Genomic DNA, 20,833 nt, shown 5'->3' on the forward strand with positions numbered 1-20,833 from the left:
CCTTTCTACTGTCTCTATGAGATTCTTTTTAAGACTCCACATGTGAGTGAGATCATACAGTATTTGTCTTTCTTTGTCTGGTTTATTTCACTTAACATAAGGTCCATCTATGTTGTCACTAATGATAGAATTTCCTAAGGCTGAATATTATTTCATTGGGTATATAGACTACATTTTCTTTATCCATTATTCCACTGAGGGATACTTAGTTGCTTCTACATCTTAGTTATTGTGAATAATGCTAATTATTCCCAATAATTCCTTTGGATATATACCCAAAAGTGGGATTGCTGGATCATATAGTAGTTCTATATTTAGTTTATTGAGGAAATTTAATACTATTCTCCAAAATGGCTGTACTAATTTACATTCCCACCAACAGTGCACAAGGGTTCCTTTTCTCCCACATCCTTGCCAATACTTGTTATCACTCCTCTTTTTAATAAGAGTGATTCTAACAAGTGTGACATGATATTTCATTGTGGTTTTAATGCACATTTTCCTGATTGGAGATATTGAGCATTTTTTTTTCATATATATGTTGGCTATTTATATAGCTTCTTTTAAGAATTATTTGCTCAGATCCTTTGCTCATATTTTAATGAAGTTATTTGTTTTCTTGCTATTGAGTTGAGTTCCTTGTATATTCTGGCTATTAGCCCATTTTTAGATGCATCATTTGCAAATATTTCCTCCTAATTATTTTCACACTCTGTTTATTGTTTCCTTTGCTGTACAGAATCTTTCTAGTTTGGTGCACTCTAATTTGTGTACTTTTTGCATTTTTGTCTGTGCTTTTGGAGTCTTATCAGAAAAAAATCATTGCCCAGACCAGTGCCATGGAGCTTCTCCCCTCTGTTTTCTTCTGAGAAAATTAGTTTCAGGACTTATGTTTAAGGCATCTATTTTCAGATAATTTTTGCATATGGCATAAGATAAAAGTTTAATTGCACTCTCCTGCATGTGGATATTCAGTTTGGCCAATACTGTTTATTAAAGACTGTCCTATCCCAGTTGTTCTTGGCATCTTTGTTGAAAATCAGCTGACCATAAATACTTGAGTTAATTTCTAGGCTATCTATCCTGTGCTGTTGGCTGATAAATCTGTTTTTCTGGCAGTACTATGCTCTTTTGATTGCAATAACCTCCATAATATATTTTGAAACCAGGAAGCATGAGGTCTCCAGCCTTGTTTTTGCTTAAGATTGCTTTGCATATTTGGTGTCTTGCAGTTCTATATGAATTTTAGAATTTTTTCTTGAAAAATGACATTGGAATTATGATGGAGATTGAATTGAATCTGTAGATCGTTTTGTGCCATATGGGCATTTTAACAGAATTAATTCTTCCAGTCCATAAACACAGGATATCCCTCCATTTGTTTGTATCTTCTTCAGTTTCTTTTATCAATGTTTTATAGTTTTGAGCATAGAGGTCTTTCATGTCCTGGATAAATTTATTTCCAATTTTTATTTTTTTGTTACTATTGTAAATCAGACTGTTTTCTCAATTTCTCTTCCAGATAGTTTGCTGTTAGTGTATAGAAATGCTACTAGTTTTGTATGTTGATTTGGCGTCCTGAATTTTCACTGAATTCATTTATTATTTCTAACTAATATACTTCCTGGATTGGGATTCTTCTTTTTCTTTCTTCCCCCACCCCCCCGCCTTTCCTTAGTTGAGGCAGAGTCTTGCTCTGTCTCCCAGGCTGGAGTGCAGTGGTGTGATCTCGGCTCACTGCAACCTCTACCTCAGCTTCTGGAGTAGCTGGGATTACAAGCACCTGCCATCATGCCCTGCTAATTTTTGTATTTTTAGTAGAGACAGGGTTTTACCATGTTGGCCAGGCTAGTCTCAAATTCCTGACCTCAAGTGGTCTGCTCACCTCAGCCTCCCAAGTGCTGAGATAACAGGCATGAACCACTGTGCCCGGACTGAATTGGGATTTCTATTTGCTTCTCCTAATTTAGGAAGTTTTCTGCCATTATTTCTTTCTCTTTTCCTTCTGCTGCACTAATAACGGATAATATTCTGCTTGATGGTGCCACATAAGTTTCCAGGCTGTCTTCACTCTTTTTTTACTTTTCTCCTCAAGCACAGAGATTAAGAGCCAAGTGCTCCAGCAGGGACTGTACAATTTGGGCATTGTGTATGTAGTACAAACCTCTCCTTGGGAAAAATCTGGGGTTTCCTTCCCAAGCATAAGATTCTGTGCTCAGAATGGAGTTAGTGAGTGTATCTCCACTTTTCTTAAGTGTTTTAATTTGGATAATTTTTCATTTGTCCATTGTATGGGAGTTTCTCTATGAGAGAATTGATCAGTGTGTAGGAGTTTACTTGGTGTGTCTTAGGAGGCTGCTGAATATCCCACCTCCCAATTTCTCCATTTTGCTGATGTCCTTCATGTCTGATAATTTTTGATGATATTTATTGTGAATTTTACTTCTTTGGGCATTGCATGTTTTTGTGTTCCTATAACTTTTCTTGAGCTTTGTTCTAGAATGTACTTAAGTAACTTGTGAACACTTTGATCTTTTCAGCCTTAGAGACTTGTTAGGTTGAAACCACAGCATTGTTTCATCTAGAGCTAATTATTACCAGTACTGAGACAAGATACTTCTGACTGCTTCACCTAATGCCCTATAAAATGTGATACTTTCCTGACTGGCTCCATAAATAGAAAAACCACATTCTGTTGCCGTTAATCTTTTCATTTGGTTATTTCCAAGTCTCAGGCAATTTCCTTATCTGAATATGCTAATCAATACTCAGATGAAAAATTGAGGGTGACCTTCAGATCTCTGTACTGCTTTTCCTTTCTGGTGGTCTTCCCTGTGAGCTGTAGCTGATTTTGTTTTCTTGATTCTCAGTTCCACTTTAATTCAAGTTCTTTAGGTAAAGTGACCAACTATTCCTGTTATCATGGGATTTGGGTAGAAGGGGATTGTCAGATTCAGAACTTTGACTTTTCAGATGGAAAAGTCCAGACAAACTGGAACCAGCTGGTCATCTTACTGCCAAACTCTGCCTTGGTTCTGCCTCCTTTTGGTGGTGCAGTCTTGGAAACTCTCTCAAAACTGTCAACTGGAAGAACTATAGGGCTCAACTACTTGTTTCCAGTGTCTTAGGAATCACTGTTCTTCATTGCTTGATAACCAGCATCTTAAACCATTGTCTCATATATGTTGTCTGCTTATTATATTTTCCCCCTTTAATTATATGAAGGGGGATGATGAATCTTACTCCATTTTGGCTGGAGAAAATAATGCTCATTCTATTTTGATTATTCTTTCCTACCGCTTTCCTGTAAGTGCTCTAATCAAAGTTACCAGCCAGCTGTATACTTCAAAATCCAGCGGTCAGTTCTCAGGTGCCATTTTACTTTACCAAATAGCCACAGTTAATGTTTGCTTACTAATTTTCTTTAAAACACCTTTTTTCACTTGGCTACCAGGATATAATTTTCGTATTTTCCTTTTAACAAGTCAGTCTTTCTTAGTTCCCTTTGCTGGAATTGCCTCATGTTCTCAGTCTCTAAATGTTAGTGACATCTTTTCTTGTCACTTTATACTCATTCCCCAGGTGATTTCACCAGACATCACGGTTTTATGTATTTTATGTATTTTTGTATACTAATTCCTAATTTATAACTGTAGCTCTCCAAAGCTGTATACTCAGCTGCCTACTCAAATTTTACACATGGAGAAGGCATCTGACACTCAATATTTCCAAAACTGAATTCTAAATTTCCCCTAGTCTCTGAACCTGCTGCTTTCAGATCCATGTTTCTTAGTAAACTGCAATTCTGTTCTTTTGATTGCTTATGCTAAACCACAGCATCATCTTTGACTATTTTTTTTCTACATACCTAGTACATCAGCAAATCTACTCAGTTTATTTTCTTGCCTTCACCTGCTTCCATCCTAATTCAAGTCATTCTCTCTCACTTGGATTACTGCAAGAGCCAGTCTCTGCTCCTTTACTCCTGAACTCCTACAACATATTTTTCAAATGGTCTCTAAATTATTAGTTTCAAAATGTGAACTAGATTGTGTTACTTCTTTGCATAAAATGCTGCAGTGCTTGCTTTCCCACTTCAATTAAGATACAGTCTTTGTCCGTCTCAAAAAAAAAAAAAAAAAAAAAAAAAAAAAGATACAGTCTTTGCTTTGACCTTTAAGGAACTACAGGACATGACATAACCAACTGGAACTAGGGCTACCATCATTCTCTTTAGTCAATATACAATTACCTCTTTTGTTTCAAACATGAAAACCCCACTCCTATCTTCAGATCTTTCACAACTAGAAATTGCTGTTTTCTACCCAGGGCACAAACATAACGGAATGAGATGGCTCACTGCATTACTTCCTCGAGGTCTCAGCTCAAATGTTACCTTATCAGAGAGATTTTCTCTGACTACTTTCGCAACCACAGCATCTTTCATCTCCTTCTATTTTATTATACTACATTTTATTCATAGCACATGTCACTATCTGATATGTTCAATATACATTAATTTATTTGCCAATTGCACTGGACTGGAAGTTGAAGAGCGCAGGAATTTATTTGCAGATACATTCCTAGTGCTGGCAGTATTTGTTGAGTGAATGAATGAAATTCTAGTTAAAGAACTTTTTTCTTTTTGAGACCAGGATTTTTTTTTTCCATATTTTTCTGCTTTTATTTTAGGTTCAGAGGGTACATGTACATGTTTGTCATATGGATAAGTTGCATATTGCAGGGGTTTGGTGAACAAATTATTTTTTCATCACCCAGGTAATGACCATAGTATCTGATAGGCAGTTTCTCCATCCTTGCCCTCAAGTAAGCCCCAGTGTTTATTGTTCCCTTCTTCATACCCATTTGTACTCAATGTTTAACTCCCACCTAAAGAAAGAACATGCAGTATTTGGTTTCCTGTTCCTGTGTTAATTTGCTTAGTATTATGTATGCCCTCTAGCTCCATCCATGTTGCTGCAAAACACATGATTTTGTTATTTTTTAATGGCTGCATAGTATTACATGGTGTATATATATATACCATATTTGCTTTTTCCAGTTCACCACTGCTGGCATCTAGGTTGATTCCATATCCTTGATATTGTGAAGAGTGTGGTGATTCACATACACATGCATGTGTCTTTGTGGTAGAAAAATTTATACTCCTTTGGGTATATACCCAATAATGGGATTTCTGGGTTGAACGTTAGCTGTGCTTTAAGTTTTTTGAGAAATCTCCAAACTGCTTTCCACAGTGGCTAACCTACTTTACATGCCCAATAGCAGTGTATAAGCATTCCATTTTATCTGCAGCCTCATCAGCATGTGTTATTTTTTCACTTATTACTAGATTTGCATTTCTCTAATGATTAGTGATGTTGAACACTTATTTTTATATGCTTGTTGGACACCTGTATGTCTTCTTTTGGGAAGTGTCTGTTCATGTCATTTGCCCATTTTTTAATGAGGTTGTTTGCTTATTGAGTTGACTTCCATATAGATGCTCAATATTAGACCTCTGTCTGATGTATAGTGTTTCAAATTTTTCTCACATTCTGTAGTTTGTCTGTCTATTCTGTTGGTAGTTTTTTTTGCTGTGCAAAAACTCTTTAATTAGGTCCGACTTGTCAACTTTTGTTTTTGTTGCAATTGCTTTTGGTGTCATAAAATTTTTGCCAGGGCCTCTGTCCAGAATGGTATTTTCTAAGTATTCCTGTAGGGTTTGTTTTTTTTTTTTTTAATAGTTTTAGATGCTATATTTAAGTCTTTAATCCATCTTGAGTTGATTTTTGTGTATGATAAAAGGAAGGAGTTCAGTTTCTGTCTTCTGCATATGGGTAGCCAGTTACCCAGCACCATTTATCAAATAGGGAATGAGCTCCCTATTCTGTTCCATTGGTCTATGTGTCTATTTCTGTAACAGTACCGTGCTGTTTTGGTTACTGTAGCTGTGCAGTATAGCTTGAAGTTGGGTACTGTGATACCTGCAGCTTTCTTCTTTTTGCTTAGGATTGCTTTGGTTATTCAGGCTCTTGTTTGGTACCATATGAATTTTAAAATTGTTTTTTCTAATTCTGTGAGGAATAGCATTGAATGTATAAATTGCTTTGGGGAGTATGGCCATATTAACAATATTGATTCTTCCTGTCCATGAGCATGAAATGTTTTTTTGGTTTGTTTTTGTTTTTCATTTGTTTGACATCTTAAAGACATTTCTGACCCACAATCTTAAACAGTGTGGCTGCTACCACATGATCCCTGATTACCAAGTACGTTTTCCTGTCCTATGTAGAGGCATTCTTCTGTGCCTCTCTTTAATACTCCTGAAAGATATCAATTAGTTAAGCTTTATGTGTGCATGTCTTTTATTGTTTGTTGGAACATTAAAAGAATCACAACACAGAAGAGCTTTCTTCTCTTGATCTTAAGAAAAGGCTTCTTCCAAATGAGTAGACAACTGAGTTTCCAAAGGAGGAAGAAGAATGTTATTTTCAGCTATTTTCTAATGTTTTGATTAGGACAAAATGGTCTTATTCTTTCTGAAAGAGTTTTTCTCCTTGCCACATGATAAAAGCATTCTCTCAATGAGTCACCAAAAAATCATACGTTTTCTCTATTTGGTTTGTAGCAGAAAACATAGCCCTATTACTTTGATTCCATTCCTTTTATCTCCAGAATTTTCTTTCACCTTAGATCTTGTAATCTATGAAGCATTGAGTTTAAATATTTTATTTTATTTTATTTTTGGTTAATAAAAATCTTCTCCCTCAATTTTAGCCTTAAAAGTTTTTACCAAGATAGTACGTTAATAAGAGTTTTCTGGCCCAGAAGGGCATGGGTTCTTCTGTTGTAATGGATGATATTTCTTGTATCTCGCATAGAGGTGGTCTCAATAACGATGATCATAAGAGGTGACAGACTCAACTATATGTTGGCTCTTTCACATAACACTGAGAAAATTTTTGGAAAACACTTACAGGACCTTTCTGACGTGGAATCACAAACTAGTGGTTTATATGCGAATGTTAGCCCCCAGATGTGGGTGCTCGACATGTCATAGTCCCTAAGGCTGCATGTTTTATTATACCCACTGCTGCTTACAAATATGCATTGCCAACCTGGACCCTGCAGGCATTTGTGTTTGACCCTGAAGGCCCACAGAACTTCCATCACTGCTGCTCTTGGTCTTTCCTCACTAGGCTTCAGATCATTTACCATTTACCTTTATTTTACCCATGACTAGAGTTAATGTCAGGCTGTTGACCATACCTCAGTTAGGAGACTCCATAGCCACTCTCTATAAACGTCAGCTAGAATGCTTCCTTCTAGCATTACAGAAACTCTTTCCGAACAAAACATTTTTTTAGAAATGCAGCATAGTGATTTTTTTTTCTAAAAGTTAAGTTTGAATATCTATTTTATTTAGAAGCCTTGGGGACATTATGGCTGAGGAAATACATTCTTCAGCCAAAGGACTTGATCATATTGTCCTTACAGATGACAGTGGGTATTTTGCTAGAGTAAGGATAATAAAATTAGACTTGTCATCCTTGTTTAGGAAACTGAGAAGTAAATGTGTAGCATAACGGTGCTGGCTCAGGCATTTAGATCCGAGCAAAAGGAGCAATAACAAGATTCCATTTTTTTAGTAGCAGGTACCATCTGGCCTTAGTGCCTATTCTGGGCAAAGTCACTACTCAAGGTCACAATCTCAAGTCTTTCTTCAATAAATGCCTTGCAATATGTAGTAATTTTAGCATCTGTTTTAGACTTCCACATAGTTATTCTCTTTTGCATCCAAAACTCCCCACTACAAACTGCGTCCTGTTTCAATCTTTGCTATATCTAACTTACCTTCCAGGAAACATCACTCAAAAAAAGTCTTGATCCTCCCCTTTACTCTTGACACTGCCTTGATATTGGGACTAATCTGCTGGATGAAAACACAAGGATTTATTGTTAACGAATTAGTTATTAGGCAGGCAAAAATTTCAAGCCAGCTACCTGCTACAGAACTAAGACCTAAGCAGATTTGGAGCCTCAGTGTCTACCCTTTATTTCTACACTTTTAAAAAGTCCCAGAAGTTTAACAATATGCCTTTTGGTCATTGCCATGACTTGGGTTACTTTCATAACAAAGAAGTCTTTCTATATAAATTCTTAGTTTTCAAAGTGTAAACTTTTATGTTTATTCATGCTCTCCCACCCCATACTCAGGAACTTATTCAAGTAATATAAAATATGAAAAAGTAGCTGGAGCACAAAGGTAATGCCCAGTTAACAAGGCCCCACACTTTATGCGACACAAAATGTGTTTTTTAGTTTATGCACTGTAAGCAGTGTGTCTTTTAAAGGAATTGTGGCCTCCACTACACTTCAAGCTTTCCACAGGCTCACAAGTTCGTGTACTACAATTCTTTGTGCCTGAATATTAGCTCACTAATCACGCCTTCCCTGTGGTGAACATTAGCTCACTAATCACGCCTTCCCTGTGGATGTGTGGACAACAAGGACCTATGTTTATTTTGTCTGTCAATTCTGAACAATGGTATTTTCTACAATAATTTTATGTAAGTCTATATAGTCCAGGCTTTTCTTGAAAACCTGTATTTTATCTTAAGACTTTATAGACACAAGTGTAAATAGGTAAGAAAAACTGAACTCTTTATGACAGAATCAACCAGAAACACACTAATAGACAATACAAGCTAATTTTGGATATGCGTATGTAAGTGTCATTGTAGGAGTGCAAATTGCACTCCCTATTTGTACAATCAATAGGGAGTGTGGGAATTCAGCGTTAACCACAAATTTCCTTTCACTAGTGCATTGATGAATGCCTACATACTGACTGGGTAAGGAAAATTACATTTTTTTCTCATCACCCTGGTTCTGGTATTTCTTTATCTTCCTCTGTACTCAGAGAAATTCAAATCAGATTCATAACCTTCTTGCATTAGGAAATATATATCAACTCTAAGATTGGTTAATCTCTGTCTTCAAGTGCTTATTGTTTAGATGTTTTAAGGACAATTTTAAGAGAGCTATTCCTATCTCTGCTAATGCACAAATGTACTGATTTCAGGTCATAAATCTCTCTTCTACTTGGTATGTTGTATCTTTTTTGTTTTCTGTCATACATTCAGAGAAATTTATAATCCTGCTTCTTTTCGGAAACAGGAAAAACACTAGTGTCAGAGTTGTAAAGAGCAGGAGAGTTACTTTTTTTTATTTTTTTGAGATGGAATCTCTCTCTGTTGCCCAGGCTGGAGTGCAGTGGCACGATCTCAGCTCACTGCAACCTCCACCTCCCAGATTCAAGCAATTCCCCTGCCTCAGTCTCTCAGGTAGTTGGGACTAAAGGCACCTTCCACCATGCCTGGCTAATTTTTGTAGTTTCAGTAGAGATGGTGTTTCACCATGTTGACCAGGCTTGTCTCGAACTCCTGACCTCAGGTGATCCGCCAGCCTCAGCCTCCCAAAGTGTGGGGATTACAGGCATGAGCCACCATGCCTGGCTGAGAGTTACCTTCCTATAAACATTTTTCTTTAAAGCTCTTTATCTTATACTTACTTCTATATATTAATTCATTATTTCCTAAATTCCTTTCCTTCTGCACTTGGCCCCCAACAGCAAGTGGTGGACCTGGAATATAAAACTGTCAAATTTGTACCTCTAGTGTGCTCTACTATTCAACTATTTTGTTATAGGGATCACAGTCTACCTTCCCAGTATTTGTAGCTTACATTGTTCACACATTGTTATAGCTTAAGAAAGATGCCAGTCTTGCCTAGAAAATCCTGACACTGTGAGAGTCAGGTAATATCCTGGAAAAAAATATTTTAGAAATATGATTAGCCATGATATTACACCTGATCTTCTAGTTTCTTCCTACACTCTCATCACCTTGGAAACCCAGATAACAAGAGATGAGAGGTTTCTAGTACTTACCTAGCCTAAGAGCTTTTGTATCCTGTACTGCATCACAATTAACAACCTTGCCAAATAAGCCATAGATAGAATACTGAGTCTCCCAGTGCATGAGTTAAAAACCCCAACTCTCTTATATTTTGTATATTAGGGAAGAGAAACCAGCATTCTTCACTTTTTTCTGTACATTTGTATGCAGGTAACTGGCTCTAAGAATACACAACTTCGGACCCACAAAGAGGCACTCTTAAGTGATAAACTGGAAACAAAGGGAATATTATGTGCTTATTTTATATGTATGACACATAACCTACATACTATTAGGTTTTGAGGAAAGGATGAAATGTCATCTCTCTAAGAGAAAATGGAAAAAGCACAAGTTCAAATGTGTCTGCTCCTGTTAAATCTCTCATTCTATTTTAGTATTATTCATCCAATTAGATTTGAATATGCTTTTGTTTCTTTGTAGTACTCATTGCTCTTTATGACTCAAATGCTCATTCTTGGTCCACTTACAGCCTTTCTCAGAGGGAGAAACCCTTTCTAGATAGCTCGTATCTGGTAAGGCTGACTTGCAAGGACTCATAAGTGATTGTACAAAAGCAAAACCTGAGAAGTATCTCAGGCTAACCTTTTAAAAACTTTTCTACTCTGAGTTTAATAGAATTGACTTCATCCATCTGTATACTAAGACTAAGGCTATACCAGTGATTTTGTGGCTGTGTCAATTATTTTCCAGAAATTTAAACATATCAGAAAAACTCATGACAACAATCATTGTGTACCTCACAAGAACCTCCATATTTCAATCATCTGCCAATGAATAGCTTTAAACACACTATGTTCCTTGCACATCTAAAATTTATTTTCTTTGCAATGAGTCACCTGTTGTCTGTCTCACAGGCACTTTGAGCACTCGTCATGACTGTTCATTGACATTTCTGTGTTGGAATTAATTAAAGTATTGAGGCAAATTTAACTTTTCCACAGTATGGCAAATAGGGACTAAAAATTTGTGAGTAATAAATGTGGACCATCAATCACAGGGCCACACAATATACATTTAACGGATGAACGGCGAACTGTCAAGGTTATAGTCTTACCTCGTTCTGGATAAGAAAAAGGAATGTTCCCATGACAGGAACTGCTAATGAGTAGAGCAGACTGTGTCTCCATAACACAAGCTATTGTTGATTTATGTTCTTGATCTCACAGGGCATTCATTGACACCAAACATTTTTATCAAAATAACACTTGTATCCCATCCTCTATGAAAATGTGTCCAAAAGAGGCTAGCCTACTTTAATAATCAGTTTCTAAAGGAATGTGGAGGCAGGTTCAGGATATGATCTGAAGGATTTATCTCCAACAGAGCTATCTAGGGTACTGAGCCCTCCGTGTCTAAATCTGATTTACTGCTTGCTCCTACCTTGAGAGCATTGCCTTGTAATTTTCAGCTGCTCTCATTTTAGCTTTGGCTCCACTTTTCCATATGTCAGATAACTCATAAATCATCCTCCTGTCTAAATCTCTATCCATCCTTTTGCTTTCTTAGCCCAATTACCAGCAATTGGTCCTAAGAGGTATAGTAACTGAGAATACCATCTCTTTGTCTGCCTTATATCAACAACCTATACCCAGGCCACTATCCTGGGAAGTATCTCTGACTCTCCTAGAACTTAAAGGAAGAAAGAATCGGAATATTTAAAACCTGGGAATTTGGTTCATTTGTCAGAAGTCCATCCCGCAACAGTCTAAGAAGAATAAGCCACATAACCTATTCTATAAGATTTCCAGTTCAAGAAGGAAGTTCTCAGTCAGCCTAACTAGAAAATTAAGTGGGACTCAAGGATTTTACCTAGACTTTAGAGTGGGTTCATCTGATTACACAAAGAAGCCTAGGACAAGATCAAAAACATAAACTTCACAACAGGAGCTTTGTACTTTCTCACTTGAATGAAAGGATGTGAACAATAAATTGTGGCTCTGAGTATTTTTGAGGTACTTTGTCCTCTGGGACTCTCTGGAATCAGAGAAGAATCATAACCTGATGTGGGGGCCTAGAAGCAATAAGAGAATCCTTCACATACAGCCTAAAGGCAAATAAATGTTCAGCATATCTTGGAATACACAGACCAGACAGGATGAACTTTCACAAGCTGAAGAGAGAGGAGGACAGGAATCTCAGTATCTGTGTGAGCAACCTGATGACCCAAAGGGACCACACAGGTCATACCTTGGAATCTGAAACCGAGAACATTAACTGAATATCAGTTTTGGTAGAAAATGTCTTTGTATTTGTCACTAGTCAGTATTCAACTGCCTAACTACCTTTCAGTCTTTTTTGTTTTGTTTTTAGTTGTCCTTGTAATTATTTTTGCTTTTTAAGAAAAACGTTCAATATCAAAATGAATGCCCTTTGGATTTAATATGTCAAAGATATTATAAATAAAATCATATTGATAAAGTAGGTCAGCACCAAGGTAGCTTTTAACAATAGTTTGAGAGGAGAGGATTCTAGGAAGACGGTGGAGTAGGAACCTCCAGGAATACATTGCCCCATTTAGACAACAATTGCACTGGCAGAATCTCTCTGATGTAAGTATTTGGGAACTCTAGAGTCTGCTGAAGGCTTGAAATTCCAGGGGGAAGTCTTAGAAAGTAAATTGTAGTTAATATCTGTTCATTTTCAGCGTTTATCATGGTAACAGACACTCATTCCCACGTCTTAGCCACATGGCAAGCAGCTGTGTTCCTGTGTTCCTGGAACAGTTTGCAAACAGCTTGCTTGAGCGAAGGTGGGTAAAAAGGAACCTGTCTTTGAAATACCTACACTCTGTGCTGTGGTTTCTGATTGCTGCTTCTGCTGACACAGGTGTAGACAGAGATGCTCCTGCATTGTTGTAAATTCCTATCCTAGCTGAAGTGACTTCTAGGAGAGTGAAACAGCTGACACCCTTTTCCACCTACCTTCATTTTTCTTTTTTCCTTTTGGGAGCCAGAAATTGAAGAGAAGGAAATTGAATACAACTGCATATGTGGGGAAAATTAAAAAGTAACCATGCATACCCACGGAAAGGCTCAAAAATGGCCTCCAGAAACAGTGTAAATGACAGCAAACCCAGGATAGGGGCAGAATGTGATTTCCAGAGATGTTTAGATTTAAATGTATAGTTTTCAACAAAAAATTCACAAAGCATATGATAGTTTCACTCTGTTTCCCCATGCAAATCTCATCTCTAAGCCTGGTGGAAGGTGACTGAACTGTGGGGGCAGACTTCCTCTTTGCTATTCTCATGCTTTCTGGCTGTTTGATAAGTGTAGCGCATCACCCCCCTCCCAACTCCCTCTCCTCCTTGCTTCTCCTGCCACCATGATTGCAAGTTTCCTGAGGTCTCCCCATCCATGCAGAACTGTAAGTCAATTAAACCTTCTTTTCTTTATTATTTACCCAGTCTCAGGTAGTTCTTTACAGCAGTGTGAAAATGAACTAATATACAAAATTGGTACCAAGAGACTGGGACAGTGCTATAAAGATAAAATGTGGAAGCAACTTTGGATCAGTTTGGAGGGCTCATAAGAAGACAGAAAGACGAGGGAAAGTTAGAAACTTCCTAGAGATTTGTTGAATGGTTTTGACTAACAGGCTGATAGTGATATGGAAAATGAAGTCCAGTCTGAGGAGGTCCCAAATGGAGATGAGCAACTTTGGGAACTGGAATAAAGGTCACCCTTGCTATACCTTAGCAGCATTTTGCTCCTGCCCTAGTATCTGTGGAACTTTGAACTTGATGATTTCGGGTATTTGACAGAAGAAATTTGCAAGCAGCAAAGCATTCAAGAGGTAACCTGGCTTTCTCTAAAAGTGTACGCTCATATGTGTTCACAAGAGAGGGTCTGACATTTGAACTTACATTTAAAAGGGGAGCAGAGCATAAGATTTGAAATTTTGCAGACCATGTAGTAGAAAGGGAAAAACCCATTTTCTAAGAAGAAATTCAAGCTGGCTGCAGAAATTTGCATATGTAATGAGCCAAATGTTAATAACCAAGACAATGGAAAAAATGTCTCCAGGGCATTTCAGAAAGTTTCTTGGCAGCCCCTCCCACACAGGCCTCAAGGTCTAGGAGGAAAAAATGGTTTTGTGCGCTTGGCCTAGGACCCTGCTGCTCCAGTTCCAGCCATGGCTAAAAGGGGCCAATGGACAGTGGACCAGGGCTTCAGAGGGTGTAAGCCCCAAGCTTTGGCAGGTTAGTTGTGCTGTGGGTCCTACAGGTGCACAGAAGGCAAGAATTAAGGTTTGTGAACCTCTGCCTTGGTTTGAGAGGATGAATGAAAACATGTGAATGTCCAAGCAGAAGTCTGCTGTAGGGGCAGAGCCCTCATAGAGAACCTGTGCTAGGGCAGTACAGAAGAGAAATTGGGTGTCAGAGTTCTAAAAAAGTCTCCACTGGGACACTGCCTAGTGGAGCTGTGAGAAGAGGGTCACAGTCCTCCAAACCCCAGCATGGTAGATCAACAGCCTGTACTGTACACCTGAAAAGGCAACAGGCACTCAACACCAGCCTCCAGCCTGTGAAAGTACCCATGGGGGCTGTACCCTGCAGAACCTTGGATGTGAGATATGGAGTCAAAGAAGATTATTTTGGAGCTTGAAGATATAATGCCTGCCCTGTGGGATTCTGGACTTGCATGGGGCCTGTAGCCCCTTTGTTTGGGCCAATTTCTCCCATTTGGAATGGGAACATTTACCCAATGCCTGTACCCCCATTGTATCTTGGAAGTAACTAGTTTTTGATTTTACAGGCTCACAGGTGGAAGGGACTTGCCTTGTCTCAGATGAGACTTTGGACTTTTGAGGTAATGCTGGAATGAGTTAAGACTTTGGGGAACTCATGGGAAGGCATGATTGGTTTTGAAATGTGAAAGGAACATGAGATTTGGGAGGGCCAGGGTGGAGTGATATGGTTTGGCTGTGTTCCCAACCAAATCTCATCTCAAATTTATAATCACCACATGTTGGGGGAGTGGCCTGGTGGAAGGTGACTGGGAATGAACTTTCCCCTTGCTGTTCTTATGCTAGAGTTGTCATGATATCTGGTTGTTTGTTAAGTGTCTGGCACTATCCCTGTCTGCCCCCTCTCTCCTGCTGCCTTGTGAAGTAGGTCCTTGCTTCTCCTTCAACTTCTGCCATGACTGTATGTTTCCTGAGGCTTCCTGAGCCATATGGAACTGTGAGTCAATCAGTTTTAGGTAGTTCTTTATAGCAGTGTGAAAACAGACTAATATAGCATAAATTCACAAAGCATACAAAGAAACAGGAAAGTATAGCCAGTTCAAAGCCAAATAAAAAGATTAAGAGAAACTGTCCCTGAAAGACTTGATGGCAAATATATTAGACAAAGACTATATATATATAAAATATATATACATATTATATATGCACATATATAATACATATACATATATATTTGCCAAAAAATAAAATACACACTGATGTATCATAGATGTATACAGTGTAGAATTAGTGAATCAAGCTAATTAACATAACTATTACCTTAGATATTTGTCATCTATTTCTAACAAACTTTGTACCATGTGACCAACATTTCTGCAGTCCCTAAAGTGAGTCATTTGTAGACACAATATAGTTGAATCATGTGTTTTTATCCATTCTGCTAATCTCTGTTTTGATGGGAGTGTTTAATCCATTTACATTTAAAGTAATTACTGGTGAGGGACTAACTTGTATCATTTTGCTCTTTGTTTTCCACATGCTTTATAGTCTTTCCCTCTGATTTCTTGCCTTTCTATATTCTATTCCATTTAGTTTGTTTTGTAGTAATATACTTAAATTCCTTACTCATTTTCTTTGGGGCATATTTTACATCTATTTTCTTTGTGGTTACCATGAAGATGGGTTTATACCAACCTAACTTTAAAACATACAAATCCTCTGCTCCTTTATAGCTGTGTCCCCATCCCTTTTAGTTGATGTCACAAAACTACATGTTTATACATTGGGTGCACAGAAACAGACTATTAAGTTTTAAGTTATATAAAACCAAATCTGGCATTGCAAACAAAAGTTACAGTAATACTAGATTTTAGACTAATAATCATTCTAAAAAATTTATTCATTTAAACAATCATCTAGAAAAGAAAAGTGGAGTTATAAGCTCCTGGTACAATAATGCTACCCTCTATAATTATCCATATTTACCTTTATTGTGAATTTTATTTGTTCATATAGCCTTAAGTTACCATCTAGTGCCTTTTCATTTAACTCTAAGGACTCCTTAGAACATTCTTATTGCAGGGTAGGTCTAATGAAAACCAATTTCCTCAGATTTTGTTTATTTCTGAATGCGATCTCCCTCACTTTTAAAGGACAGTTTTGGCAGACGCAAAGTTTCTGATGAGAAACCTGCTGATAATCTTATTGAGAATATCTTGTATGTGATAAATTGCTTCCTTCTTGCTACTTTCAAGATATTCTTTTTGTTTTGTCTTTCAAAAGTTGGATTATAATGTATCTTGGTGTGAGTCAACCTAGACAATGCCATTCGGAACATAGGCATGGGCAAGGACTTCATGTCTAAAACACCAAAAGCAATGGCAACAAAAGCCAAAATTGACAAATGGGATATAATTAAACTAAAGAGCTTCTGCATAGCAAAAGAAACTACCATCAGAGTGAACAGGCAACCTACAGAATGGGAAAAAATTTTTGCAATCTACCCATCTGACAAAGAGCTAATATCCAGAATCTACAAAGAACTTAAACAAATTTACAAGAAAAAAATCAAACAACTCCATCAAAAAGGGGGCAAAGGATATGAACAGACATTTCTCAAAAGAAGGCACTTATGCAGCGAACAGACACATGAAAAAATGCAAAAATGCTCATCATCACTGGCCATCAGAGAAATGCCAATCAAAACCACAATGAGATACCATCTCACACCAGTTAGAATGGCAATCATTAAAAAGTCAGGAAACAACAGGTGCTGGAGAGGATGTGGAGAAATAGGAACACTTTTACACTGTTGGTGGGACTGTAAACTAGTACAACCATTGTGGAAGACAGTGTGGCGATTCCTCAAGGATCTAGAACTAGAAATACCATTTAACCCAGCCATCTGCCATTACTGGGTATATGCCCAAAGGATTATAAATCATGCTGCTATAAAGACACATTCACATATATGTTTATTGGGGCAGTATGCACAATAGCAAAGACTTGGAACCAACGCAAATGTCCAGCAATGACAGACTGGATTAAGAAAATGTGGCACATATACACCATGGAATACTATGCCGCCATAAAAATGGATGAGTTAATGTCCTTTGTAGGGACATGGAGGAAACTGGAAACCATCATTCTGAGCAAACTATCGCAAGGACAGAAAACCAAACACCACATGCGCTCACTCATAGATGGGAAATGAACAATGAGAACACTTGGACACAGGGTGGGGAACATCACACACCGGGGCCTGTCGTGGGGTAGGGGACTAGGGGAGGGATAGCATTCCACTGAGGGGTATATATCTTAAAGTGTCTGAGAGGTCCGCATGGGGATGAATACAAGAAGGTGCACTGCATTGTTGTTTGTGGTACCAGTGAGTTTGAGGCAAGTGAAATGTGAATGCATACCATGGAGTACTGTGCAGTCATTAACAGCAACAGACTAAACACACATATAGTGATATGAATGGGCCCCAAAACCACATTATGCTGATTGTACAAGAAAACTAGAGAAACCTATAATATACTCTTTCTGTGAACTAAATACATGCATGCATGTCACAATATGTGAAGAATTTGTGCAAATACACATACACATTAAATATGTTAGAATATTTGTAGTAAGGAAGGAGGAGAAAGGAAGTGAGTCATGAGGATAAAAGGGAATAAACAAATAAAACAAGAGAGGGGTCTTGCACAGACCAATGATAATGACCCATTAATGAGCCTGTAAGAATGAATAGCTCAAACTTCTGTATCTGAGTTTACAAATAAATAAATAAAATATGTTTTTGTCCTATTTTAAAAAAAGAAAATAAAACAAGCTTAGTTCTTTGACTAGATCAACAAAATTTGCAAATCTTTATCTAGATGTCTAAGAAAAAAGACTAAAATTACTAAAATTGAGAATTAAAGTGGAGCCATTTCTTCCAGTTCTACAGAAATAAAAAGGGCTATACCATAAAAATTTTATGTTTACAAATTGAATAACCTAGATGAAATGGGCAAATTTCTAGAAACACAAAACTTGCCAAGACTAGATGCTGACAGGGATGCAGTGAACAGGAAACTCTTCTACACTGCTTGTGGGCATGTAAACTAGTACAGCCACTATGGAAAACAGTGTGGAGATTCCTTAAATAACTAAAAATAGAACTACCATTGGATCCAGCAATCCCACTACTGGGTATCTACCCAGAGGAAAAGAAGTCATTACTCGAAAAAGATACTTGCACACGCATGTTTACAGCATCACAACTGCAAAATTGTGGAACCAATTCAAATGCCCTTCAATCAATGAGTGGTTAAACTGTGACATATATATATACACACACACACATATGTGTATATGTGTGTGTGTATATATATATTATGTAATACTACACAGCCATAAAAAGAAATGAATTAACAGCATTCACCGTGATCTGGATGAGATTGGAGATGATTATTCTAAGTGAAGTAACTCAGGAATGGAAAACCAAACATCATATGTTCTCACTGATGTGTGGGAGGTAAGCTATGAGGACGCCAAGGCAGAAACAATGATACAATGGATGTTGGGGAATTGGGAGGGAAAAGTGGGAGAGGGGCAAGGAATAAAAGACTACAAATATGGTGCAGACCAAAATCTTACAAATCATGTAACCAAATACCACCTGTACCCCAATAACGTATGGAAAAATAAAGTTTCAATAGACCTATAATTGAAATCTCCTGACAGTAAAAAACAAAAAAACAAAAAAACAAAAAAAAACCTTAATATCAATCCTTTTAAACCTGGTCGGGTGTGGTGGCTCACACCTGAAATCCCTGCACTTTGAGAAGCTGAGGCAGGAGGATTGCTTGAGCCCAGGAGTTCAAGACCAGCCTGGGCAACATGGTAAGACCCTCTCTCTACAAAATATACGAAAATAGCTGGGAGTGGTGGTGCATGCCGGTAGTCCCAGCCATCCCGGAGGCTGAGGTAAGAGGATCACTTGAGGCTGCAGTGAGCTGTGATCGTGCCATTGCACTCCAGCCTGGGTGACAGAGTGAGACCCTATTTCAAAAAGAAAAAAAAAAAAACCTTGGGCCGGGCACAGTGACTGACGCCTGTAATCCCAGCACTTTGGGAGGCTGAGGCCGGTGGATCACAAGGTCAGGAGATTGAGACCATCCTGACGCACACGGTGAAACCTCGTCTCTACTAAAAATACCAAAAATTAGCCGAGCGTGGTCGCGGACGCCTGTACTCCCAGCTACTCGGGAGGCTGAGGCAGGAGAATGGCGTGAACCCGGGAGGCGGAGCTTGCAGTGAGCCGAGATCGCGCCACAGCACTCCAGCCTGGCGACAGAGCGAGACTCCATCTCGAAAAATTTATTTTCCAAAAAGTTAGAGGAGAAAACACTTCCTCGCTCATTCTATAAGGCCAGCATTACCAAAGCTGGACAGAAAGACACTACAAAAAAGTAAACTACAATATATTTGATAAAAAAAAATCCTTAAAAATGGATTATACACCATGATCAATGAGATTTATTTCTTGAAGACTGATTCAACATAAAAAATTCTATCACTGTAATACAACAGATTAAGAAATGAAAGAATAAAAACCACATGATTATCTCAATTGCTACAGAAAAAGCATGTTACAAAATTCAACATCCTTTTATGATTAAAACACTCAACAAACTAGAACAAGAAGGAAACTGCCTCCACATAACAAATTATACATAAAAATCCACAGCAAACATCATACTGAATGGAGAAAGAATGAAAGTTTTCCTTCTAAGATCAGGACCAAGGCAAAGGTGATCACTAGCAACACTACTCTTTGACATAGTTCTGAAGTTGTAGCCAGAGCAATTAGTAATTAAAAATAAAAACCAAAGGCCTCCAAATTACAAAAGAGTAAGTAAAATTACCTCTGTTTGCAGATGAGATAATCTTACATATGGAAAATCCTAAAGATTCCACCAAAAACCTGTGAGAACAAATTCAGTGAAATAGCAGGCTGATACAAGCTAATATACAAAAATCATGCTAACAATGAACAATCTGAAAAGATAATTATAAAAATAATTCTATTTACAATAGCATTAAAATAATCTAAATCTTAGGGATTCACTTAAGGATGTGAAATACTTGCCAAAATAAAACTGCAAAACATTACTGAAATAAAGAAGACTTAAATAGATAGAAACACACCCGGTGTTCATCCATAGAAAGACTTAATATTGTTAATAAGTCAGTATCACCCAAACCAATCTATAGATCCAGAGCAATCTCTGTCAAAATCCAGTGTTTTCTTTTTGTAAAATAGATAAACCCATTCTAAAATGTATATGGAATTTTAAGGAAGTCCAAAGAGACAAAACAATGTTGGAAAAAAAAAAAAAAAGAAAAGCTGGAGGACTCACACTTTGACTTCAGAACTTCATATAAAGCTACAATGTAGTACTGGCATAAAAACAGACATGTAGACCACTGGAATAGAATAGAGAGCCCAGAAATAAACCCTCACACATATGGTCAAATGATTTTTTGGCAAGGGTGTTAAGACCAAATGAGAAAAGAATAGTCTTTCAAGCAATGGTCTGGAAAAATTAGATATCCACATAGAATAAAGTTGTACATGAACTTAATACTGTATATAGAAATTAAATCAA

General features: G+C 37.6%; 1 long non-coding RNA gene across 2 annotated transcripts in view; it reads right to left on the bottom strand.

Annotated features, from left to right (window-relative positions):
• LOC103886297 overlaps window positions 1-20,833 on the bottom strand; it is a 49,626-nt gene that overhangs the window by 20,961 nt on the left and 7,832 nt on the right. For both annotated transcript variants that reach the window (XR_001904851.3, XR_002523383.2), the window contains exon 2: window positions 7,858-7,936. This is a non-coding gene — a long non-coding RNA (uncharacterized LOC103886297). The remainder of the gene's footprint in view (window positions 1-7,857; window positions 7,937-20,833) is intronic.

Source organism: Papio anubis, chromosome 7 (genome assembly GCF_008728515.1).
Source record: "Papio anubis isolate 15944 chromosome 7, Panubis1.0, whole genome shotgun sequence".
In the NCBI taxonomy this organism is placed as follows: domain Eukaryota; kingdom Metazoa; phylum Chordata; class Mammalia; order Primates; family Cercopithecidae; genus Papio; species Papio anubis.